The sequence below is a fragment of the Scyliorhinus torazame genome, chromosome 2 (assembly GCF_047496885.1).
Source record: "Scyliorhinus torazame isolate Kashiwa2021f chromosome 2, sScyTor2.1, whole genome shotgun sequence".
NCBI lineage: Eukaryota > Metazoa > Chordata > Chondrichthyes > Carcharhiniformes > Scyliorhinidae > Scyliorhinus > Scyliorhinus torazame.
In genome coordinates, this window is record NC_092708.1 from 157,683,415 (window position 1) to 157,710,567 (window position 27,153).

Genomic DNA, 27,153 nt, shown 5'->3' on the forward strand with positions numbered 1-27,153 from the left:
GAAGCCACAGTGCTATCCACTTGTGCTACTGTGCTGCCCACGGAAATCCAGGCAGGCTTTTATATTGGCAAAAAAAAGTTACAATCCTGAAAGGGAAGCAAAGCCTTCCAGCAACAAGTCACCAATTCAGTGAATAAGCACCACTCCAGTAATAGCTCCATGAGGCTGATAGTCTAAATTCGTATTGTTGGACTCGGGGGCTGACATAATAGAGGTGGCTCAGTTACCCCACAGAATGTTCTGGCAGGGTTTCCGGCCCACGTGGCCGCCTTTTTTTCTTTAGGCGAACGATCAAATTCCTACGTCGATGTCGCGCGCCGGCGGCAGGGGTGGACAAGTTTGATTGTGTGTGTGTGTGTATATATATATATATATATGCAGCTATGCCGGTATGGACAGGGACGGTTTGTGAGGCGGCGGTTGGTATTTTGAAACGGGCTGGCGCGGGCCGTGCAGGAAGAGCTGCGCGCGCAGTGCAATGCGGCACAGGGCGCAGCCTGGGCCTGCCCCGCCTCGCGCTCCCTTGTGTTGGTACCGAGCGGAGAGGATGCACACGGCACTTGAGTGAGGTATTTAAACACCCATTTGTTTCCCTTCTCACAAACCCAGTCGCTGAGCGCTTTGCATGTAGCCGTGTTGCTCGAACGTGTAGACGAGCGCTTAGCCCGCGGCGCTTCCGCTTGATATAAATTTTATATTGGCTTTTAACGTTATGAGGAAGAAGGAGCGCTGAGATGGACAAAAAAAAAGGACGGGAGGGGAGAGGCGAAGGCGCGCGCGAGCCGGCGTCACGTGCCGTGATTTTTGCCGAGGTTGAGATTTTAAAAGGAATTTAAAAAATACTTGGACTGGTTGTTTTTTGGGCCGAAGTCGAGGAGACGTCGGGAGGAGTATTTGAGGCGGCTCCATAGAGCTTGTGCGTCTTTGTTTGGTGTGTGAGGAGGGAGGGGGGTCCATTAGCGGCTGGTTTCTCATGCCCTTGTGGAGCCGCCTGTGCGGCGGCAGCTCCGCACCGTGTTGAATCATAACTGCGGCGCTGCAAGGGGCAAGGCAGGCTCACCCCGGTAACATTGAGTACTCACTCCCCTGTTAACACACCGTCGGCTGTTTATCGGGTTTAACACATTGGACCGGGTTTCCACTTAGAAATCCGGTTTTATTTCCTCCTGGAGACGTTAAAAAAATGATGAAGATTTCGATCATCAGTTTGGCGCTTTTTATTTCTTCGTACGCCAGCTGCCCCCCCCCCCCCCCTCCCCTTGCGACAAAGTGGAAGTGAATTTATCCGAGTTGAAACGCAGAGAAAAAAAAATCACGTTTGCTTTGCGATCAGCAGAATTACATAACGAACCAAATACAGAACGAGGTTTTGTATGGTTGAATTACATCGTAGAATTTACAGTGCGGAAAGAGACCATTCGGCCCATCGAGTCTGCACCGGCCCTTGGAAAGAGCACCCTACCTAAACCCTATTCCTGACCAGTGGTGTCCCACAGGGATCAGTGCTGGGACCTTTGCTGTTTGTAGTATATATAAATGATTTGGAGGAAAATGTAACTGGTCTGATTAGTAAGTTTGCAGATGACACAAAGGTTGGTGGAATTGCGGATAGCGATGAGGACTGTCAGAGGATACAGCAGGTTTTAGATTGTTTGGAGACTTGGGCGGAGAGATGGCAGATGGAGTTTAATCCGGACAAATGTGAGGTAATACATTTTGGAAGGTCTAATGCAGGTAGGGAATATACAGTGAATGGTAAAACCCTCAAGAGTATTGAAAGTCACAGAGATCTAGGAGTACAGGTCCACAGGTCACTGAAAGGGGCAACACCGGTGGAGAAGGTAGTCAAGAAGGCATACGGCATGCTTGCATTCATTGGCCGGGGCATTGAGTATAAGAATTGGCAAGTCATGTTGCAGCTGTATAGAACCTTAGTTAGGCCACACTTTTGAGTATAGTGTTCAATTCTGGTCGCCACACTACCAGAAGGATGTGGAGGCTTTAGAGAGGGTGCAGAAGAGATTTACCAGAATGTTGCCTGGTATGGAGGGTATTAGCTATGAGGAGCGGTTGAATAAACTCGGTTTGTTCTCACTGGAACGAAGGAGGTTGAGGGGCGACCTGATAGAGGTCTACAAAATTATGAGGGGCATAGACAGAGTGGATAGTCAGAGGCTTTTCCCTGGGGTAGAGGGGTCAATTACTAGGGGGCATAGGTTTAAGGTGAGAGGGACACGGTTTAGAGTAGATGTACGAGGCAAGTTTTTTACACAGGGTAGTGGGTGCCTGGAACTCGCTACCGGAGGAGGTGGCGGAAACAGGGACGATAGTGACATTTAAGGGGCATCTTGACAAATACATGAATAGGAGGGGAATAGAGAAATACGGACCCAGGAAGTGTAGAAGATTGTAGTTTAGTCAGGCAGCATGGTCGGCATGGGCTTGGAGGGCCGAAGGGCCTGTTCCTGTGCTGTAAATTTCTTTGTATGGCAGTAACCCCACCTAACCTTTTTGGACACGAAGGACAATTTAGCATAGCCAATCCTCCTAACCTGCACATCTTTGGACCATGGGAGGAAACCCATGCCGACATGGGGAAAATGTGCAGACTCTGCACAGATAGTGACCCAAGCCAGGTAGCATTGTGGATAGCACAATTGCTTCACAGCACCAGGGTCCCAGGTTCGATTTCGGCTTGGGTCACTGTCTGTGCGGAGTCTGCACATCCACCCCGTGTGTGCGTGGGTTTCCTCCCGGGTGCTCCGGTTTCCTCCCACAGTCCAAAGATGTGCAGGTTAGGTGGATTGGCCATGATAAATTGCCCTTAATGTCCAAAATTGCCCTTAGTGTTGGGTGGGGTTATGGGGATAGGGTGGAGGTGTTAACCTTGGGTAGGGTGCTCTTTCCAAGAGCCAATGCAGACTCGATGGGCCGAATGGCCTCCGGCACTGTAAATTCTATGATAATCTATGACCCTGGAGCTCTGAAGCAACTGTGGTAACCACTATGCTACTGTGCCATCCCACGTGCTGGAAATTGGGAGATTTGCTCATTAATAGGCTACTTTATAAAAGGCTATCGCTAACACATCTTTCCAAAGTGGACCAGTCCCATTCTTGGTGATTTTCTTTGTGGTTAGTCTCTCAATGTTACGGTTTTGTTGAAAAATTGTAGCCTGAAATTGCTAATTAAATGTAAATTTCCTGCATCATTCCAGTAAGTTATTAAATCCTTTTCAAATACAATTCAATTAAGGTTCTAATACAACCTAATTACCCTGTCCATGGTTTTTGTATTTTTGTTTATATAATACATGTTTAAAAAGCCAAAATATTGCTGTTACTTGTTATAAACTGCAGCTTGAATTTAAAATCTTCAATAATGGTTGGTGTATTTTGTTAACTGGAATACTCAGATTGTAATCGCGTGCACTGTCAAAGTTAACTTCATGTAACCGGCAGCATGTTGGCACAGTGGATAGCACTGCTGCCTCAGCGGTAGAGATCCAGGTTCAAGTCTGGCCTTGGGTGTCTGGAGTTTGCGCATTTTTGATGTGTCTGCGTGGATTCCTCTTGGTGCTCCGGTTTCCTCCCAGTCCAAAGATTTGCTCCTTAATGTGCAGACATGTGTAGGTTAGGTTACAGAGCTATTGGGATAGGGCGAGGAAATAGGTGGCGTGCTCTTCAGAGGGTTGGTGAAGGCTAGATGGTCCGATTGGCATTAGGAATATGAAAACCCCATCACAATAGTGTCTTTAAATTGCAGAATCACTTGCAATATAAATGAAATGTTAGAAATCGATAAATAGTCGAGCTTTCTAAACATCTGAAAGCCACAATTAAATTCCTTTGCACGTGACTGGTCATCAGCACAAAAGCAATTAACCGTCCCATTGATCTTCAGTATGCTCAAATATGATTAGAATACATTGTGAAACCAGTGCCCTATCTATCAATGCATTGATCTCGCAGTGTTTGCAGTTGGGAATAATATACATACATATAAAGCTAAGTGAGTTGGGTTTTTAAAAAAATCATAACTTCAGTCCTTTACAGTGGTCACAGCAATGATCAGTATAATGGCTGCCAAAATTTCTAATATGGGTATAAATGCTAGTCCATCTGGTTAGTACTGAGCAGTCAGAATCCCAGTAATTTTGCAGATAGTCTTAATCACTTGCCCAGTTGTTTACCTAAAGAAATCTAAATAGAGTGCTGCAGCCTAAAATAAAACTGAATGATCACGTTTGTATTGCGTTCTGATCTCACAACTTGTGCACGTAGCCTGTCTGCCACTTGGATTTTACAGTGGAAATCTTGTAAACCTTTTCAACTTGATACATGCACTCAAACTACTTTGCCAAACTGAATGCAAGATCCAACCAGCAGTATAACTTCTATGGCTTGGCTGTTAGGATGTACAGATATTTATAGTCTGCAGCATTTCAGTCCATTCGGCTCAACTGGTTTAGACGAGTGTTTATTCTCCACACAACCCTATCAGCATGTCCTGTTCCTTTCTCATGCTTATCTAACTTCCTCTTGGATGTGTCTGCTGTTTGTCTCAACGACTAGCTGTGGTAGAATGGTGCACATTCTTGCCACGCTTTCGGAAAAGACAATTTTCTTGAATTCCTTATGCGATTTATTAGTGATTATCTTGTATTTATGATATCTAGTTTTGGACACTCCCAAGTGCAAACAGTTCTTTGTCTACTCTATCAAATATTGGTATCTATGATGGCAGACTTGGTAAATACTGATTTTAAATTTGTGGTTTATGAATGATTTTATGATTGAAACTACGCATTTTATTGCAAAATTACAACTTGTGAAATTTAACTCAGCAAGGTTACTAATTGCCTTTTTGGAATAATAGAATATTACAAAACCAGTGGAAAATAAATGTTCTGTACTTTGCTAAAAGCAGTTAGAAGGTACAAAATGCATTTCAAACTTTTATGTTGTGTACATAAGAATTTCAATTTTTTATTATTTCTTACACCTGGATTAAAGTTTAATCCTAGTATAGAAGATTATTTGGGGTGATGAGATTGCGGTTCTAAATGTATTCCCTCTGTCCACACTTTTTTGAGGAAGAATATTTGTTGGGTATTGGAATTGCATCTCAGTGGTTCACTTTATCATGCTGACGTATTGGGTAAATATATTGAAAGAACTGAGTCACCTTGTGGTTTGCATTTTATCATAACTGACGTAAAGCATTTTTATTGTGTGCCTGCAGCGTCTGATTCAAGCTGTTGGTACCAGTACAAAGTAAGTAACCAATCTCTAATGGTTGTCATAACACTACTACCAAATTTGCAACCATTAGCACTAATTAAATGTAGTGCTGAGGTGCTGAATTGAGGATGTTGACTTATAATTGAAATAACTTGTGTGAACCTGTCATTTTGTAATTCCACCCCTCACTAATAGGATTCTTCTTGAGAGTAGTGGTATGCAATATAACATAGGCAGGCAATAATGTAGTTCATTGATGCAACAATGAAAAGTTGATTCATAAATGGGGAATGCTGATGTCAATTTTCATTTTAAATGCAACACGTTTTTATTTACTACACCCAGTGGTTAGCACTGCTGCCTCACAGTGTCAGGGATCTGGGTTCAATTCTGCCCTTGGGCGACTGTCTGTGGGGAGTTTGTACATTCTTCCCGTGTCTGTGGATTTCCTCTGGTTGCTCCGGTTTCCTCCCACAGTCCAAAGTATTGCAGGTTAGGTGGATTGGCCAACCTAAATTGTCCCTTGGTGTCCAACGGTTAGATGGGTTACAGGTTTATGGGGATAGGGCAAGGGAGTGGGCCTAGGTAGGGTGCTCTTTCAGAGGGCTGGTGTAGGTACGCTCGATGAGCCAAATGGCCTCCTGCATTGTAGAGATTCTGTGGTAAGTTGCATGATTTTGCAAATACTTTATTGAATGTGGAAAAATACAGGCTGTTAATGAGTCCAGTCCAGTGACCTATTATTGACTGCGAACACTTGACAAAAATAGATGTGTAAGTATAATATTTACATGAAATTGCAATATTCTTTAAGAAATATCACTGAATAAAGGATGTAAAGCAGACTGAATCCAACTTTAGTCCTCACTGAGTGTTTAAAAACGTTAATTACAAATAAAAATGTAATATATTATGTCTGGAACAAAGGTATGATGTGGAAATGCGGCATTGAACTGGGGTGGGCACAGTAAAAAATCTTACACCAGGTTAAAGTCCAACAGGTTTATTTGGAATCACAAGCTTTTGGAGCAAAGGTAGTGAGAAGCACCAATGAAGGAAAATTTGAGAGACCAAAGACTTAATCAACGATGCAGGCTTTTAAGAACCTTGAAGACTGAGGGAAATTGCAACTGTCACAGCCCTAAACATTCAGAAAGTTATAGGCAATTCTGAAGTTATTACCACCCGTAGCCATAACAAAAAAAAACAAAATAGACGCACCCACGTTGTTTTAAAAGGCAGTGGAAAACATGTGAGCACCTCCATGCGACCTCATCCGTTGCTTTTCATAGACCTATTCATAGAATTTACAGTGCAGAAGGAGGCCATTCGGCCCATCGAGTCGGCACCGGCCCTTGGAAAGAGCACCCTACCCAAGCCCATACCTCCACCCCACCCAACCTTTTTTTGAACAGAAAGGGCAATTTAGAATGGCCAATCCACCTAACCCGCACATCTTTGGACTGTGGGAGGAAACAAGAGCACCTGGGGGAAACCCACGCAGAAACGGGGAGAACGTGTAGACTCCGCACAGACAGTGACCCGCTGAGAATCGAACCTGGGACCCTGGAGCTCTGAAGCAACTGTGATAACCACTGTGCTACCCCAGTGTCAGCATGCAGAGAATATATAAAGAAATGCAGTCAGTTGATAAGTTTTACTCATCAAGAAAGTTGAGAGGAAAGAGATAGGACAGGAACCCAGAGAGATTGAGGAAGTTGAGACAAAATCGTTGCGAACAAAAATAAAACGCAGGGTGAAAAACAACACACACAAAAATCTGGTGCTTTGTACCAACCTCCACCAGGCCATCTGATTCGGGTACATCCGATAAAACAACAATGCAAAAAGAATCTGAAAAATATGAACCTATGCCTCAATAGTGACACAGTTCTCCAAACAAAAACCATAAGTGCATGAAAACATGAAGGTCGTGAGGAGAGACACCAATGGTGGTCAGTGGCAAAATCCTGGGCAGCACACTGGAATACCTGACCGTGAAGCTAAGAAGGTTGTGCAGTGCTGGTCCGAGGAGACAGAAGAGCTCTTACGTGACTGCTTAGAGACAGTGGACTGGTCCATATTTAAGAACTCAGCGACCAACTTAAATGAGTATTCCACCACCGTCACAGACTTCATCAGCAAATGTGTGGACGACTGCGTGCCAAAGAAAGCAGTACATGCGTTCCCCAACCGGAAACCATGGCTCAATCGCGAGATTGACTCCCTACTGAAGGACAGATCTGAGGCGTTCAAGGCAGACGACCCTGACCTATACAAGAAATCCAGGTACGACCTCCGCAAAGCCATCCGGAATGCCAAGAGAATATCAAACCAAGCTAGAGTCACAGACAGACTCTCGGCGGTTGTGGCAAGGACTAAACAACATAACGGGCTACAAAGCGAAGCCGAACAGTATCTCTGGCAGCAGCGCACCCCTCCCCGATGAACTCAATGCATTCTATGCTCGGTTCGAGCAGGTAACCAACAATCCGCTGGTGAGTGCCCCAGCAGCCCATAATTCACCCATATCCACCATCACAGCTTCCGAAGTCAGATTGACCTTCCTGAAAGTGAACCCTCGGAAGGCGACGGGCCCAGATGGGATCCCTGGTCGTGCACTCAGAGCCTGCGCGGATCAGCTAGCAGAGGTATTCACGGACATCTTTAACCTGTCCCTACTCCACTCCGAGGTCCCCACCTGCTTCAAGAAGACCACCATCATACCGGTACCAAAGAAGAACCAGGCAATGTGCCTCAATGACTACCGACCAGTGGCCCTGACTTCAGTCGTAATGAAGTGCTTCGAGAGGTTGATCATGAAGCGCATCACCTCCATACTCCCAGAGAGCCTTGATCCACTGCAATTCGCATACCGCTGCAACCGGTCCACATCAGACACCATTTCCCTGGCCCTACACTCATCCCTAGAGCATCTCGAAAACAAGGACTCCTACATTAGACTCCTATTTATTGACTACAGCTCCGCCTTCAACACCATAATCCCATCAAGCTCATATCAAAGCTCCAAAACCTAGGACTTGGCTTCCCACTCTGCAACTGGATCCACGACTTTCTGACCAACAGACCACAATCAGTAAGAATGAACAACAACACCTCATCCACAATAGTCCTCAACACCGGCGCCCCGCAAGGCTGCGTACTTGGCCCCCTACTCTACTTGTACACACACGACTGCGTGGCAAAACTTAGATCTAACTCCATCTACAAGTTTGCTGACGATACGACCATAGTGGGCCGGATCTCGAATAACAATGAGTCCGAATACAGGAGGGAGATAGAGAACCTAGTGGAGTGGTGTAGCGACAACAATCTCTCCCTCAATGCCAGCAAAACTAAAGAGCTGGTAATTGACTTCAGGAAGCAAAGTACTGTACACACCCCTGTCCGCATCAACGGGGCCGAGGTGGAAATGGTTAGCAGTTTCAAATTCCTAGGGGTGCACATCTCCAAAAATCTGTCCTGGTCCACCCACGTCGACGCTACCACCAAGAAAGCACAACAACGCCTATACTTCCTCAGGAAACTAAGGAAATTTGGCATGTCCACATTGACTCTTACCAACTTTTACAGATGCACCATAGAAAGCATCCTATCCGGCTGCATCACAGCCTGGTATGGCAACTGCTCGGCCCAGGACCTCAAGAAACTTCAGAGAGTCGTGAACACCGCCCAGTCCATCACACAAACCTGCCATTGACTCCATCTACACCTCCCGCTGCTGGGGAAAGCGGGCAGTATAATCAAAGATCCCTCCCATCCGGCTTACTCACTCTTCCAACTTCTTCCATCGGGCAGGAGATACAGAAGTCTGAGAACACACACGAACAGACTCAAAAACATCTTCTTCCCCACTGTCACCAGACTCCTAAATGACCCTCTTATGGACTGATTTCATTAACACTACACCCTGTATGCTTCATCCGATGCCAGTGCTTATGTAGTTACATTGTATATGTTGAGTTGCCCTATTATGTATTTTCTTTTATTCCCTTTTCTTCTCATGTACTTAATGATCTGTTGAGCTGCTCGCTGAAAAATACTTTTCACTGTACCTCGGTACACGTGACAATAAACAAATCCAATCCAATCCTCTCACGCCTACATTCTAGGCAGCTTTATGACCATATTTCGGTCAGATGCTTGGCACACTAATCAATTCACATAATTTTTGATTCAATGATACCGACTTTAAATGGTGGGGCCCTTACCAGAATTCACTGTCTGACAACATTTTGGGGATTCGAAAATTAGAATCTTGGAAATTGATTTGCAGAGATGCAGATAGCTGAAGTTGTTGGGGACTATTTTAAGTGTACAAGAAATAGCATAGGAAAGAATCCCATTATTTCTGCAGACACAATTGGCTGAAAACATAATTGGGGTAAGTGATCGATGAAAATTGGTTGTTCAAGCACCCAAAGACGCAAACTACTTTGTTACCGACCCTGGTGCAGAATGCCATTTCCACTCGGCAGCTGAGGAATAAAACTCTAATATAGGTTCTAGATTATTCACAGCTCCACAATAGACTGATCATATGTGCCCCACTCTCTGGAAATCTCGACCCCCAACTTTTGTTCATTCTCTTTCACTCTCTATCTTCAGCAATCTTCAAATCATCTGTTTTATGCTGTCAATAGTGGATCCCCCTAACCTACAGGTTTGGTATGGTTTCCTCAGCCAAAGATTCCCCGTGGGACCCTTGACCATGCCTGATCCATTTCCTCCACTTCTGCTCTCATCCTTCCTGCAGCCACAATATGGGTCTCCCTCTCTATTTAACGGATCATCCTCTGCCAATTCTCCCACTTTTACTCCGATGCCACCATCGAACACATCCCCTTTCAGTATTCCAAAGGGACCATTGCCTCCTGGGCACCCTGGTTCACCCCTCTAATATCCCCTGCACCGCAACACCTTCCCACAGCTTTCCATATAAACGCAGGAAATGTAACACCTGCCCTTTTATCTTCTATCTCTTCACTTTCCAAGCTCTGAATATGCCTTGAATACACAGCATTCAATTTAGTATATACTGTGTTTGCTTACTTTATGGTCTCTACAATGGGGAAACCAAGCGCAAATTAGGTAACTGCTTTGCTTAGCCTTCAATCATGACCTCGGTGCTGATGGCTTGCCATTATAATTTTTCACTGGGGATATCTCTGACCTGACCCTGCTGCAGTGTTCCGGTGAATCTCGATGCAGGCACGAGGAATGGTACCTCATCTTTCGCTTACATACTTTACAGTCTTCTGGCTGCAAATTGAACTTCAATTGCAAATTATGATCTCTGCCTCTCTATCTCTCGCTCTTTTTCTCCCCCCCCTGTCTAATTTTCTTTGCGTGTTTCATTATTCTGCTATATACATATAGAACATAGAACAATACAGCGCAGTACAGGCCCTTCGGCCCACGATGTTGCACCGAAACAAAAGCCATCTCACCTACACTATGCCATTATCATCCATATGTTTATCCAATAAACTTTTAAATGCCCTCAATGTTGGCGAGTTCACTACTGTAGCAGGTAGGGCATTCCACGGCCTCACTACTCTTTGCGTAAAGAACCTACCTCTGACCTCTGTCCTATATCTATTACCCCTCAGTTTAAAGCTATGTCCCCTCGTGCCAGCCATTTCCATCCGCGGGAGAAGGCTCTCACTGGCCACCCTATCCAACCCCCTGATCATTTTGTATGCCTCTATTAAGTCTCCTCTTAACCTTCTTCTCTCCAACGAAAACAACCTCAAGTCCATCAGCCTTTCCTCATAAGATTTTCCCTCCATACCAGGCAACATCCTGGTAAATCTCCTCTGCACCCGCTCCAAAGCCTCCACGTCCTTCCTATAATGCGGTGACCAGAACTGTACGCAATACTCCAAATGCGGCCGTACCAGAGTTCTGTACAGCTGCAACATGACCTCCCGACTCCGGAACTCAATCCCTCTACCAATAAAGGCCAACACTCCATAGGCCTTCTTCACAACCCTATCAACCTGGGTGGCAACTTTCAGGGATCTATGTACATGGACACCTAGATCCCTCTGCTCATCCACACTTTCAAGAACTTTACCATTAGCCAAATATTCCGCATTCCTGTTATTCCTTCCAAAGTGAATCACCTCACACTTCTCTACATTAAACTCCATTTGCCACCTCTCAGCCCAGCTCTGCAGCTTATCTATATCCCTCTGTAACCTGCTACATCCTTCCACACTATCGACAACACCACCGACTTTAGTATCGTCTGCAAATTTACTCACCCACCCTTCTGCGCCTTCCTCTAGGTCATTGATAAAAATGACAAACAGCAACGGCCCCAGAACAGATCCTTGTGGTACTCCACTTGTGACTGTACTCCATTCTGAACATTTCCCATCAACCACCACCCTCTGTCTTCTTTCAGCTAGCCAATTTCTGATCCACATCTCTAAATCACCCTCAATCCCCAGCCTCCGTATTTTCTGCAATAGCCTACCGTGGGGAACCTTATCAAACGCTTTGCTGAAATCCATATACACCACATCAACTGCTCTACCCTCATCTACCTGTTCAGTCACCTTCTCAAAGAACTCGATAAGGTTTGTGAGGCATGACCTACCCTTCGCAAAGCCATGCTGACTATCCCTGATCATATTATTCCTATCTAGATGATTATAAATCTTGTCTCTTATAATCCCCTCCAAGACTTTACCAACTACAGACGTGAGGCTCACCGGTCTATAGTTGCCGGGGTTGTCTCTGCTCCCCTTTTTGAACAAAGGGACCACATTTGCTGTCCTCCAGTCCTCTGGCACTATTCCTGTAGCCAATGATGACATAAAAATCAAAGCCAAAGGTCCAGCAATCTCTTCCCTGGCCTCCCAGAGAATCCTAGGATAAATCCCATCAGGTCCCGGGGACTTCTCTATTTTCAGCCTGTCCAGAATTGCCAACACCTCTTCCCTACGTACCTCAATGCCATCTATTCTATTCATAGATTATCATAGAATATTAGCCTGGGGCTCAGCATTCTCCTCCACAACATTATCTTTTACCTGAGTGAATACTGACGAAAAATATTCATTTAGTATCTCGCCCATCTCTTCAGACTCCACACACAATTTCCCATCCCTGTCCTTGACTGGTCCTACTCTTTCCCTAGTCATTCGCTTATTCTTGACATACCTATAGAAAACTTTTGGGTTTTCCTTGATCCTTCCTGCCAAATACTTCTCATGTCCCCTCCTTGCTCATCTTAGCTCTCTCTTTAGATCCTTCCTCGCTACCTTGTAACTATCCATCGCCCCAACCAAAACTTCACACCTCATCTTCACATAGGCCTCCTTCTTCCTCTTAACAAGAGATTCCACTTCCTTGGTAAACCACGGTTCCCTCGCTCGACGCCTTCCTCCCTGCCTGACCGGTACATACTTATCAAGAACACGCAGTAGCTGATCCTTGAACAAGCCCCACTTATCCAGTGTGCCCAACACTTGCAGCCTACTTCTCCACCTTATCCCCCCCCAAGTCACGTCTAATGGCATCATAATTGCCCTTCCCCCAGCTATAACTCTTGCCCTGCGGTGTATACTTATCCCTTTCCATCATTAACGTAAACGTCACCGAATTGTGGTCACTGTCCCCAAAGTGCTCTCCTACCTCCAAATCCAACACCTGGCCTGGTTCATTACCCAAAACCAAATCCAACGTGGCCTCGCCTCTTGTTGGCCTGTCAACATATTGTTTCAGGAAACCCTCCTGCACACACTGTACAAAAAACGACCCATCTATTGTACTCGAACTATATCTTTTCCAGTCAATATTTGGAAAGTTAAAGTCTCCCATAATAACTACCCTGTTACTTTCGCTCTTATCCAGAATCATCTTCGCCATCCTTTCCTCTACATCCCTAGAACTATTAGGAGGCCTATAAAAAAACTCCCAACAGGGTGACCTCTCCTTTCCTGTTTCTAACTTCAGCCCATACTACCTCGGAAGAAGAGTCCCCATCTAGCATCCTCTCCGCCACCGTCATACTGCTCTTGACTAGCAGCGCCACACCTCCCCCTCTTGCCTCCTTCTCTGAGCTTACTAAAACACCTAAACCCCGGAACCTGCAACATCCATTCCTGTCCCTGCTCTATCCATGTCTCCGAAATGGCCACAACATCGAAGTCCCAGGTACCAACCCATGCTGCCAGTTCCCCTACCTTGTTTCGTATACTCCTGGCATTGAAGTAGACGCACTTCAAACCACCTACCTGAACACTGGCCCCCTCCTGCGACGTCAAATCTGTGCTCCTGACCTCTATACTCTCATTCTCCCTTACCCTAAAACTACAATCCAGGTTCCCATGCCCCTGCTGCATTAGTTTAAACCCCCCCAAAGAGCACTAACAAATCTCCCCCCCAGGATATTTGTGCCCCTCAGGTTCAGATGTCGACCATCCTGTCTGTAGAGGTCCCACCTTCCCCAGAAAGAGCCCCAGTTATCCAGAAATCTGAATCCCTTCCGCCTGCACCATCCCTGTAGCCACGTGTTTAAATGCTCTCTCTCCCTATTCCTCATCTCACTATCACGTGGCACGGGCAACAATCCGGAGATAACAACTCTGTTTGTTCTAGTTCTGAGCTTCCATCCTAGCTCCCTGAAAGCCTGCCTGACATCCTTGTCCCCTTTCCTACCTATGTCGTTAGTGTCAATGTGGACCACGACTTGGGGCTGCTCCCCCTCCCCCCTAAGGACCCGGAAAACACGATCCGAGACATCACGTACCCTTGCACCTGGGAGGCAACATACCAAACGTGAGCCTCTCATGCTCCCACAAAATCTCCTATCTGTGCCCCTGACTAGCGAGTCCCCAATTACTAATGCTCTGCTCCTCTCCCCCTTCCCTTCTGAGCAACAGGGACAGACTCCGTGCCAGAGGCCCTTACCCCATGGCTTACCCCTGGTAAGTCGTCCCCCCCCCCCACAAGTATCCAAAGCGGTATACTTGTTTCTCAGGGGAACGACCGCAGGGGATCCCTGCACTGACTGCTTTTTCCCAGTCCCTCTTACAGTTACCCACCTATCTCCCATCTTTGGTGTAACTAATTCCCTGAAGCTGCTATCTATGACCCCTTCTGCCTCCCGAATGATCCCAAGTTCTTCCAACTCCAGCTCCAGTTCCCTAACTCGGTCTTGGAGGAGCTGGAGATGGCAGCACTTCCTGCAGGTAAAATCAGCAGGGACACTAACTGCATCCCTCACCTCAAACATCCTGCAGGAGGAACATTGCACTCCCTTCCCTGCCATTCCTCCAACTTTCTACCAAGATCTGGCTAACAACTAAATTAAATTTTTTATAAAAAATAATAATATAATAAAATATGGTAGACCAATGGGTTTTATTATTAGGTTAGAGGAGGAGGGCGGGTGGGAGACACTACACGTGTAGTGTCTCGGGTTTCCTCTCCACCAGAATTTATTGGTGAGGGTCTTCCCAGACGTCCGCGGGTCGACTTCCTGTTCCTGCCTAAAACACTAATTTTAAAAAAAAATTCTCAGCTCCTGCTGAAATTGACTAACCAGCCAGCTCCACTCCCGCCGAAATCGACTGGCCTGCCCCTGCAAAGACAAGTGCTTTTAAAGGACAGACTTACCTCCCAGCAGCCACTTCCGCACTGCTCCCGCTGAAACTGACTCACCAGCTGTTCTCCCGCCGAAATCGACTGGCCTGCCCCTGCAAAGACAAGTGCTTTTAAAGGACAGACTTACCTCCCAGCAGCCACTTCCGCACTGCTCCCGCTGAAACTGACTCACCAGCTGTTCTCCCGCCGAAATCGACTGGCCTGCCCCTGCAAAGACAAGTGCTTTTAAAGGACAGACTTACCTCCCAGCAGCCACTTCCGCACTGCTCCCGCTGAAACTGACTCACCAGCTGTTCTCCCGCCGAAATCGACTGGCCTGCCCCTGCAAAGTCAAGTGCTTTTAAAGGACAGACTTACCTCCCAGCAGCCACTTCCGCACTGCTCCCGCTGAAACTGACTCACCAGCTGTTCTCCCGCCGAAATCGACTGGCCTGCCCCTGCAAAGACAAGTGCTTTTAAAGGACAGACTTACCTCCCAGCAGCCACTTCCGCACTGCTCCTGCTGAAACTGACTCACCAGCTGTTCTCCCGCCGAAATCTCCTCATACTCATCTTTTTCTGTCCCATTACAACTCTTTTAATCTGCCCGAAAAATGCCTTCCATTTCTCCACCCCATCAAATATCTTACCTTTTTTTAAAACCACAAACTATTGCATTTCTAACTTTTCCAAGTTCTCAAGAAAAGTCTAGATATGAAACAACTCTTTCTCTCTGCTCAGATGTTGTCGGACCTGTTTTGATATGGGAATGAATGACTTTGAAACATGCAATTTTCTTCGGTCCAATTTTGTTAAAATTTATTTATGGAGAAGAATGCATTCTCCAATTTATGTCTATGTATTTAACCTGCTTAGCCCAAGTAAAAGTATGGAAAAGAATCGTAATCAGAATTTGTGGTAACTGATCTATTGGAATGCTGAAGACACGTTCACATTAAGGTATGAACATATTAGAGAGATTTTATACATTTTTGTTAAATCAAATATTAATATAGCTGAAACATGTAGCATTTAATGTGTCTCATTTAAAATAATTTGATTTTTCTTTGGAAATTACATATGGCTTCAATTACTGCAAAGCAGTGCAGATTTACCAGATTGGAAATTTGAACAGATAGTGCCTGAAAAGTATGTAATGCATTAAGGAACTCTTGAGCTCGTTGAATAGTTTAAATGGAGCTTGGGCCCTTCCTGGATTGTATAATGACCAGCTACTGAGATAGTTGATAAGTAGGTCTCAGGTTAGGGATGGGAAAATTAGCCAGGATTTATGCTTTCAGTTGCTATCGAATGGCCCAACCCAGCTTCCTAATTTGGTCCTTACTGATGTATAATCAGGCTCTGCTGTCATGTCCTCTATGCTCAACACTCGGGTGAATGAGAGTTCTGTGCAACCATACCGATGGGGAAGGAGGGCGGTGGTTGGTAAGTTTCCAAATAAAGGGAGGATAGCATAATTCTGAAACAGAAAGTTATCGACAACACTAATATGTAAATGTATTTATTTACTTATAAATTTAGAGTACCCAGTTCATTTTTTCTAATTAAGGGACAATTTAGCTTGGCCAATCTATCTAGCCTGCACATCTTTGGCTTGTGGGAGCGAAATCCACGCAAACACGGGGAGAATGTGCAGACCCTGCACGGACAGTGACCCAGAGCCGGGATCGAACCTGGGACCTCGCTGCCATGAGGTAGCAGTGCTAACCACTGCTACCCTATCTAAATTTATTTTGCTGTGAATTTAATTTTAAAATATAATTTGGGTTTTAAAGTTGCCTAATAAAATTAAGCTGTTTTTAATTGAGTAATTTATACCAATCGTAATTGAAAATATACGCTAGCCATTTCCAGCTCTGACTGGAATTAGTGACGTACAGTCTTCTGTAGCTTCTGTTGTATGACGCAATGGATATGGTTCTTTTTGCTGTTCTTGCCCCATCTTAGAATAGTTAAGCATAGGAGGCCATTCAGCTTGTCTCTTCTTTGCCTGCTCTCTTAAGAATAATTTGCCTAGTTTCCCTTCATATCTCTGCATTTCTTTTTCTCTTCAGATGCTAATTTAACTCCAGTTGAAAACCGCAACTGAATCTCTTCACCACACTTCCAGGCAGTGCATTCCAGAATTGAGGCCAAACAGTGTTTTATAAAGGATCATAACTGCCTTGCTTTAATTTTCTACGTCTCTACTCATAAAGTCCAGGATCCCTTGTGCCTTTTGAACCACTTCTCAACCTGTCCTGCCACCTTCAATGATTTGTGGACCTATATCTCCAGTTGTCTCTGTCCCTGCACCCTTTTTAGAATTGTAGCCTTCAATTTACATTGCCTCTTCTCATTCTTCACACTTCTCTGTATTAAATTTTAGCTACCACATGTTCGCTCATTGCACCATCCTATCTATGTCCACTTGAATTCTCACCATTCTTGAAGGTGAAGTTGAAGGTGAAGTTTTGTCTCTTCTGGAAATTCTAAAATTGTGCCCCACTTTTAATATTGGCCTTAATATACATCAAAAAGTGCAATGGGCCTCGTGCCACCAACCCCCATGGTAACATAGCTATATACCTTTGTCCAGTCCAGGAAAGAAAAACTACTCACCTCTCTTGTCGTTCACCCAGTTTCATATCTGTGCTGCCACTATCCCTTTTAGGCTTTTAAATGCTTCAGACGCTTACAATTGCAGCAATGTCTATTTTTCTGAACTCTTGCAGTCTCCATCTTGTATTTTGGCTCTCTGCTTTTCAACAGCACCATCTTGTTGATTAAATTAATTTAATTTTTTTCTAAAGTAGTTATCCAGAGACTTGTGAGCAAGTCTTTTTCTGTTGTCTTTTTGAGACATTTGATTTCCACTCCTGATGTTTTCCGACAAAGGTATTATTCTCACTTCTCACCATCACAATTTTTAATGTAACATAAATAACATACACCCCAGTTATATTCAAATTTATCAGTTAAATGGGTTGCACATGTTCAAACACTTAGAAGACGATAGTTGCATTTCTTTGCTCCATTTTTGGCCCATTTCATGCAAAGCTATGTAGTGCCCTCCAGACAACTCAATAGTATTATTCTACTGACATTTGATTCTCAAACAATTCTTTGAATTGTTCCATTAGTCAACTCTGCTGAGCTTAACTTGTTCATAAACAGATCTCAATTACTGTATAGCCTATTTGAAAAGTTTATGTTATGTTTGCATAATGTATTCAGCTACATTGCATCAAGAAATGTTTTCCTACAGTGTAAAACTGTCAGATTGTGATTATGGAGGTGATGAGGTGCCCTGCCCCTGAGTGATTATAGACCCATTCAATGTCAGAGGAAAGGCAGATAAGAGTTTTGCTCAATCAACAACAACTTGTATTTATGTAGTTTTGGAGTGGGCACACTTGCTAATGGCCACATCTGGGTATGGAAATTTGGGTTTGCCGTAAACGCTTCAGAAATGAACCATTATAATAAAGAGAAAACTTTGGTACAAATAAACACAAACGCTTTATTATAATTATTAATTATCCCTTATAATGAAACATTAATAGGAATATGAAACCAAACTTCGGCAGTCTTTCATGCTGCCTTGGCCTCATGAGAACAATGCAGTTAGTCACCCCTCTTTGCATCTTTCCAATAGCATCAAAAGTCCGGTGTTCAGTTTTCACCACAGGTGCTGCCAGTTGAGTAATTCCATCATTTTCTGTCTTTTCTGATTTCCAAAATGTATTTTGCGTTCCTCTTGTCAAAATAACTGTTATATTACAGTAATTTATAACCGGGTTTTTCAAACTGCGGTTCGCGAGTGGGCCATGGCAGGTGTCGGGACGGTCGCGGCATTCCCAATTGCAGAGAAGTGCCCGGCCGCGGCTGGCTTTTGAATTGAGAATGCTGGCCATCGCCAGCTTTTAAAATGATAACGCTGGCCATGGCTAGATTTCAATGAAACAATGTAGTCTTCCAGACAGAAGCAACAACAGAGAGCAGGTCACACACCCTGTACGTCTATGCTTTTGGCACAAGATCACGGAGGAGCGATTCCTCCATTTTCTAGCTGTGAGCAAGCAACGTAACGGGACTGTGAGGAACTGAAGATGGATTGTGTTAAACAAAAAACTGAGGTTGGGAACAAAGCAATATAAAGATGATTTCTTGATGCCTCTCTTTGTTAATCGTGCCAATGCAATCAGGATACAACCCCTTGTGTGTTATATGCAGATAGGTACTGGCAAATGAGAGTTTAAAACCTGCAAAACTTTAACTTGGCGAGTTAGAGGACAAACCTCTTGATTTTCTTCAAAGGATGCATTGAGAACGTAAATCATCAGCTGAGTCATTAGCAGAAATGTAACATTGAATGACAAAACAGTGAGATTGTGAGGACCAACCAGGCTCCTCTGTCACATTAAAGATAAGCGGAAATGGTGTGTCATTAAGGTCAGTCAGCGTGGGTCCAAAGGTCAGCTGGTAGGTAAAAGTGGGTCCCAGGAAAAAGTGAAAACATTGATCTACAATATGGTGCAGTAAGAAATCTTACAACAGATTAAAGACAAACGGGTTTGTTTCGAATCATTGGCTTTCAGAGCACTGCTCCTTCCTCAGGTGAATGAAGAGGTAGGTTCCAGAAACAGACAAAGTCAAAGATGCAAGACGATACTTTGAATGCGAGCCTTTGCAAGTAATTAAGTCTTTACAGATCCAGAGAGAGTGTTAATCACAGGTTAAAGAGGTGCGAATTGTCTCAAGCCAGGACAGTTGGTAGGATTTTGCAAGCCCAGGCCAGATGGTGGGGGGTGAATAAAATGCGACATGAATCCAAGGTCCCGGTTGAGGCCGTACTCATGTGCAGAACTCGCCGATTCTGCGTTGTCGCGCTTCCTGAAGGCTGCCTTGGAGAACGCTTACCGAAGATCAGAGGCTGAATGCCCTTGATTGCTGGAGTGTTCCCCGACTAGGAGGGAACATTCCTGCCTGGCGATTGTCGCGCGATGTCCGTTCATCCGTTGTTGCAGCGTCTGCATTGTCTCGCCAATGTACCAAGCTTCAGGACATCCTTTCCTGCAGCGTATGACTGAGTCACACGAGTATGCAGCAAACTACCCAGCCTTCAGAACAGCGACCACGACACCACACAACCCTGCCATGGCAATCTCTGCAAGACATGCCAGATCATCGACATGGGTACCACCATTACACGTGAGAACACCACCCACCAGGTACGTGGTACATACTCGTGCGACTCGGCCAGCGTTGACATCAAGGCAGCATTTGACTGAGTAGCATCAAGGAAGCAGCCAAATCAAAGTCAGTGGGAATTCACAGGGAGGTGGTGGCAGAGTGATATTGTCACTGGGCTAGTAAATCGGACACCCAGAATAATGTTCTGGAGTCCCAGGTGTAAATCCCACCACTGCAGATGGTGAAATTTGAATTCAATAAAAATCTGGAATTAAAGTCTAATGATGCAAAGTCTAATCTGCAGCTGTATAGAACCTTAGTTAGGCCACACTTGGAGTATAGTGTTCAATTCTGGTCGCCACACTACCAGAAGGATGTGGAGGCTTTAGAGAGGGTGCAGAAGAGATTTACCAGAATGTTGCCTGGTATGGAGGGCATTAGCTATGAGGAGCGGTTGAATAAACTCAGTTTGTTCTCACTGGAACGAAGGAGGTTGAGGGGAGACCTGATAGAGGTATACAAAATTATGAGGGGCATAGACAGAGTGGATAGTCAGAGGCTTTTCCCTAGGGTAGAGGGGTCAATTACTAGGGGGCATAGGTTTAAGGTGAGAGGGGCAAGGTTTAGAGTAGATGTACGAGGCAAGTTTTTTACGCAGAGGGTAGTGGGTGCCTGGAACTCGCTACCGGAGGAGGTAGTGGAAGCAGGGACGATAGGGACATTTAAGGGGCATCTTGACAAATATATGAATAGGATGGGAATAGAAGGATACGGACCCAGGAAGTGTAGAAGATTATAGTTTAGTCGGGCAGCATGGTCGGCACGGGCTTGGAGGGCCGAAGGGCCTGTTCCTGTGCTGTACATTTCTTTGTTCTTTGTATGACCAAGAAACCATTGTTGATTGATAGAAACTAGCCTTTTATTGTAGGTAAAAAGGGTTAAAGGAAGAAATTATTTAAATAAATCATATTAACTAAACATTTAAATCAATATACATTAACAATAACAATAAGAAATGGCTGACTGCTTGTGAACTGATCAGATAATCAGAATGTGAGGACTTGCAAGGCCAAACTGGTAGAGAGATTTTATGTTTTGGGCTGGGCTAAGATCCAGTTCTGTGTCCATGGTAATGACAAGTCACCCCATCGTAAGAATCTTTGGTGGGAAAGCTTTTCTCTGATTGGAAAAATACAGAAATCTTTTATCCCTTAATTTGACAGGCAGACACTTCGGCCGAATTAAATGAATTATAGATTAGTTAAAACCAATCACAGCTGTAAAAAGGACTTTAATGATAGTAATTTCTTTAAAAGTTCAAGTATTAGGTTGGGAAAGACATTCTAGAATCAATTCAACCTGTCCTCTGAAACCTATTCTATCCGCTTGCTTTGCAAAATCGCTATTTTATTCTATATTAAACTGTGCAGTCCCTTTTTACTGTGTATCTTGATTTGAAGAAATAACTACGAGCTGTCATTGTATTTTGAATTCATCAATCTGTATTTGCGAAAGACAATCATTCTGATTAGCTTGCTGCAGGGCTAGTTGGAACATCCTAAATTTTGTACTTGAAAACTGAAGTTTACCAATAGACACTAGAAACTGACAAAATAAAAGTGGCAAATTGCTATTCACCCAAGAAGCCAGTCTTGAATCTCTGTTATTTGGTACGGCGTTACAGGTATATGAATAGACACAGAGATCCTACAATTGGCGTAGTCGGCAAAAGGGGGGAGGAGTTGTTGAGCCAGCCAGCCAATTACCCACAATTGGTGTAATCGGCAAAAGGAGAAAGAAATTGACTGAGTCGGACAAAGGTAACCTGCCGTCCTTACCTGGTCTGGCCTACGTGTGACTCCAGATCCACAGAAACTCTTAACTGCTCCATCAAGGGAATTAGAGATTGGCAATAAATGCTGGCCTGACTGCGAAGCCCATGTCCCATGAATGAAAAAAATATTGGGGATCAGGTGGTGAATGAAAAAAAAAATTGGGGTTCAGGTGGGAATTGGGGAAATCTATCCACTGGTTGAGGTTGTACTGAACAGAAAAGAGGATTGTTATGGTGGTTGGTAGGAAATCATCTTGTCCATGCGGCATTATCCTGAGGAACCACTGCAGCAGTGTCCTAGGCCCAGCTATCTTTGTTTTGTAGTGACCGTCCTTTCAACACAAGTGCCAGGCAATGACCACCTGCAGGGAGAATCTTGACCATCTCCCCATGACATTTAAAGGCTTAACATTGCTAAAATCCTGGAACTCCCGAACAGCACTTTGGGGTGTACCTGCACCAGATGGACTGCAGCAGTTGAGGAAGGTGGCTCACCACCATCTTCTCGAGGACAATTAGGAATGGGCAACCAATGTTGCCCTTGCCAGTGATGCCAATATCTCATGAAAGAATTTTTAAAAAGGAATGTTATCAAACGTAATTTGGCATTAAGCCTCATAACAGGAAACTGGGGCAGATCGCCAAAAGCTTGTTCAAAGAACTAAGCTTAAAGAAGAATCAAGAGATATAGGGAGTAAATTCCAGAGCTAAGGGCCATGGCAACTGTAGCACCAGCCTCTAATGGCGGATTGAATAAAATCCAGGGTGCACAAGAGGTCAGAATTGAAGAAGTGCAGGTAGCTCGTTAGACGGAGTTTGAGCTGATGCCCACAAATGAAAAGCGTATAAACCTTGTGTGTCACTACAGCTCACCACAAGTGCATTTATGTGTGAGTGCAGCACAATTGAGCATTTGCATGCTCCAAGTACCATATGTAACAAAATGATATGTGTAGGATGATTTTCCTATATCCCTCAAAAGCATGCATACTTATTAGGTGAGCATTCTAAAACTATTGTCTGGTAAATTTGTTGGCTTCCGTCCCCTAATATATATTCTCTCCTTTAAAATTTTCAGTTAGTGTATTTCTATCCACTGTTAGACATATTGTCATATAGTCCTGACTGCTGATATTGATTTTAAATCTAGTCTCCATTTGTAATGCAGTGTGGTCTGCAGTTTTAGATTAACAGTTCAAATCTGAGACTGAGATTAGAAGAAAAGGAGCTTTTTTTCAAATTAATTTATGGGATAAAGGAATTGCTGGCTAGGCCAGCATTTATTGCCCATCCCTAGGTGCCCCTGAGAAGGTGGTCGCGAACTGTCTTTTTAAATGCTGTGGCCCCTGTGGTGTAGACACACTGAAGTATTTAAAATGCAAATTCCTGAGCACAGCAACCATGGATGGATCTACCATCTTTGGAAAAGTTGCTATCCCAGATTGGAAATCTGAAGAAGATGAGCCGTGTGTATTACAAACACTTTCCTGACTCATGCGCTGAAGTCCCAAATGGCAATAAACATTTCTTGTATTTTGCAAGATTATATGCACTATTTGCCAATTTCATGGATTCCATAATAGTTTTAATGGAATTGGAATGGTGCAATCAACAGTTAAGATGGGCATATTTATAATGAATATCTTGCACTTCCAACTTTTAACTGCATCATCATCATCATTAAAATTAAATTGAGGAATTTCCAGATGCCACAAAAATTGATTGTATAGTTGATAATGAAATGGATAGCTATCAACTCCTGAATCATATAACTGGTTTGGCAGAGTGGGCAAAGAAATAGCAAATGGAGTTTATTCCGGAAAAGTGAGGTATTTGGGGAAGGCTAAAAGACCAAGGGAATATTCAAAAAATCGAGACGTTATTGAGAGGGGTTGAGGAAGTGAGAGACCTTGAAGGTGGTAGGACAGAAGGTCAAGAAAGCACATGGAATGCTTTTGTTTATTCAACGAGGTATTGAATATAAAAACAGGGATGTAATGATGGAACTGTATAAACCGCTGGTTAGGCCACAGCTGAAGATCTTGTGTACGGTTCTGATCACATTACAGGAAGGACATAATTGCTCTGGAGAGTGGAGAGAACATGTACAAGAATGTTGCCAGAACTTGAACATGACAGCTATGAGGAGAGATAGGCTAGGGTTGTTTGCATTTGTGCAGAGGAGGTTAAGGGGTGACTTAATTGAGGTGTACAAAATTCTAAGGGGCAGAGTCAGGGTAGACAGGAAAGATTTGTTTCCTGTAGCCAAGAGGTAAATTACCAGGGGGCATAGATTTAAGGTGATTGGTAGAAGAATTGGAGAAGACTTGAGGAAACACGTGTTCACTCTCTGGGTGTACAACTGAAATTTACCGCCAAGTTGGTGGCTGAGTCTGAAACGCTCAACTCATTTAAAAGATACCTGGATCTGCATCTAGTGCTGTAACTTGCAAGGCTACAGAGCAGGTGCTGCAAAATGGGATTAAAATCAGCTAGTTTTTTTTTCTCTTTGTTGGTACAGACACATAATGGCCTCTTCATGTACTGTAACTTTTCTATGGTTCTATTACTTCCTCTTGTGATATTATTTACCACTGAAACAGTCAAAGCTTCCAGGCTCAATCTTGCTGAGGTAGGTCTAAGCTCTACACATAACAATTCTAGAACTCTAAACTAATATGGTATCCTAAACTGGAAAATGTAACTCTAAACTGAAATGGGCGGCGTGGTAGCACAGTGGTTAGCACTGTTGCTTCACAGCGCCAGGGACCTGGGTTCGATTCCCAGCTTGGGTCACTGTCTGCGGATTCTGTACGTCCTCCCCGCGTCTGCATGGGTTTCCTCCGGGTGCTCCGGTTTCCTCCCACAAGTCCAGAAAGACATGCTTGTTCAGTGAATGGGACATTCTGAATTCTCCCTCAGTGCACCCGGACTGTGGCGACTGGAAGATTTTCACAGTAACTTCATTGCAGTATTAATGTAAGCCTACTTGTGACACGAATAAATATTATTATTAATTCAACCAATCTTGGGTATGAATTTTTATGTGTTGATTCCAAACTCCCTTCCATATTTCCAAATCTCTTCGCAATCCATCATCATTGCAACATCTTCAAAAGACTCTTCAAATTCCATCTCTGACGACACATTCAATCAATATATTAAAATGCTTCCAATCTATTCTTCCTTGAGAAATATGTGGGGACGTTTTGCAATGTTTAATGCTATATAATTGCTAAAAACAGATAAGTTATCCATGGGACCAACAGTGGCTACCTCATTTTCATAGAATCATTGAATCATAGAATTTACAATGCCAAAGGAGGCCATTTGGCCCATTGAGTCTGCACCAGCCCTTAGGAAAGAGCATCCCACCCAAGCCACACCTCACCCTATCCCCGCAACCCAGCAACCTCACCTAACCTTTTTTGGACACTTAAGGGTAATTTATCATCGACAATCCATCTAACCTGCCCATCTTTGGACTGTGGGAGGAAACCCACGCACACACTGGGAGAACGTGCAGACTCCGCACGGACAGTGACCCAAGCCGGGAATCGAACCTGGGACCCTGGAGCTGTGAAGCAATTGTGCTACCGTGCTGCCCTATTTTCTACATTACGACAATCACTGCACTGCAAAAAAAACTTTATTTGCTGTTACGCACCTTGTGCGCATCATAAAATGCACTCAATATTTGCAAGCCGTTTCTTTTTATTTGTTATTGTCTCTGTCACATTTCAGATTTGCTGGCTGGGAAGATGTTGTAATTCATATCGTAAGTACTTTCATTAAGAATGGAAAAGGAAAGTCAGATTTCTGTAAATGTTCAAGTCGAAATGTTAATCTGATTGTCAAGTCAGTTTCACATTGTAAAGTCAAGTGTGGACTGAACAGGCTGAAAATAAAAATGATATGCACGGTATTCTGCAAATAATAGGCACAAATAGGATTAGTGATGTCTCAGTGATGCTTGCAATAAAAGTAGTCCGGGATTAGTAATAGTACCAAGAACAGTTTCTCCCATGTTGTTCCCATGACAGACAACAGCAGCAACAACTTGCATTTATATAAATTATTTTTAATATAGGAAGACATCCCCAATGTAGTTCACAGGATTGAGATGAAACTTGGACAGAAGGAGGCACAGTTGTTATGGAACACTGACATTTGGAGGGCTGGAGGAGATTGAAGGGAAAAGGCGGGGATGTGCCATGGAGTGATTGAAAACGAGAATTCAATCGAGGTGATGTATCGGACGCCAGTGTTGATCAATGAGGAGAGAGATGATGGGTGAAAAGGACTTGATGCAAGTTATGATATGCGCTAGAGTTTTGGATGAACTGAAGTTTACAGAAAGTACAAAGTCTGAGGTTGGAATAGTCAAGTGGAAAGGTAACAAAGACACTCATATTTTCAGCAGGCAAAAGGGGTAAAAATCCAAATTCAAAAGTGAGGTGAGACCGACTGTCCTTGACATCAAGGCAGCATTTAAAGGTATATGTCATCAAAAAGCCCTAGCAAAATTGAAGTCAGTGAGAATCGGGAGGAAAATGTTTTTGGTCGTGTGAGCATTAAGGAAATAGTTGCAATTGTTAGAGACTGATAGAAACCTACTTCATTATAGGTAATAAACGTTTAAGGGAAGAAATGATTGTGGCATTATACTATTAAAAATCATATACTGAGCCATGACAGCTGAGAGCATGGGAAAAGATCTGACTATCCACGTTGCAGAATAGACTCATTGTTATCATTACTGGGCAAACATCCCAGTTGTTGAGAATATGGTGGGAAACAAGTGGGTTCGTTCACACCATATTATGGAAACATAGAGAAATTCTCCCAACGCACATTTATCTCTTAAAACTTGATAGACAGTCATTTCGGTCAGTTAGATGAATTATAATTATTTTAACCCAATCACAGTCAGAAAGGGGACAGACCCTAAAAAAGATTATGATTTCCTTATGAGACAGGGACAGAACTTTTTTCTCTCCAAAAATCATCTCTCTCTCGCTCGCTCTCTGAATTCATCTTTAACCTAACCGTTGAAATCTATTTCTACTTTGCTTTGCAAACAGCTATTTACTTTTGTTTCGTTTTTGTATTGTGCATTTTGATCTGAAGAAATTACCACGAACTGAATTGTATTTTGAATTCAACTCAACCATCTGTATTTGTGTTGGGCACACAACTTTCTAGATTCTGTATTCATATAAAATTTGACTTGATCAATAGACTTTGAAACTGACATAA

The 27,153-nt window shown here is 43.8% G+C and overlaps 1 protein-coding gene across 4 annotated transcripts in view; it reads left to right on the top strand.

Moving 5' to 3' along the window:
• Positions 1-395: 395 nt before the first annotated feature.
• Positions 396-27,153, top strand: part of slc39a10 (solute carrier family 39 member 10) — a 153,724-nt gene continuing 126,966 nt past the window's right edge. The window contains exons 1-2 of one of the 4 annotated variants that reach the window (XM_072478631.1): positions 496-569; positions 25,639-25,672. The gene's annotated coding sequence lies outside the window, so the exon portion shown is untranslated. Of the gene's footprint in view, positions 570-5,253; positions 5,277-25,638; positions 25,673-27,153 lie in introns of those variants that run through there. The other 3 variants (XM_072478630.1, XM_072478645.1, XM_072478636.1) reach the window with 3 other exon arrangements.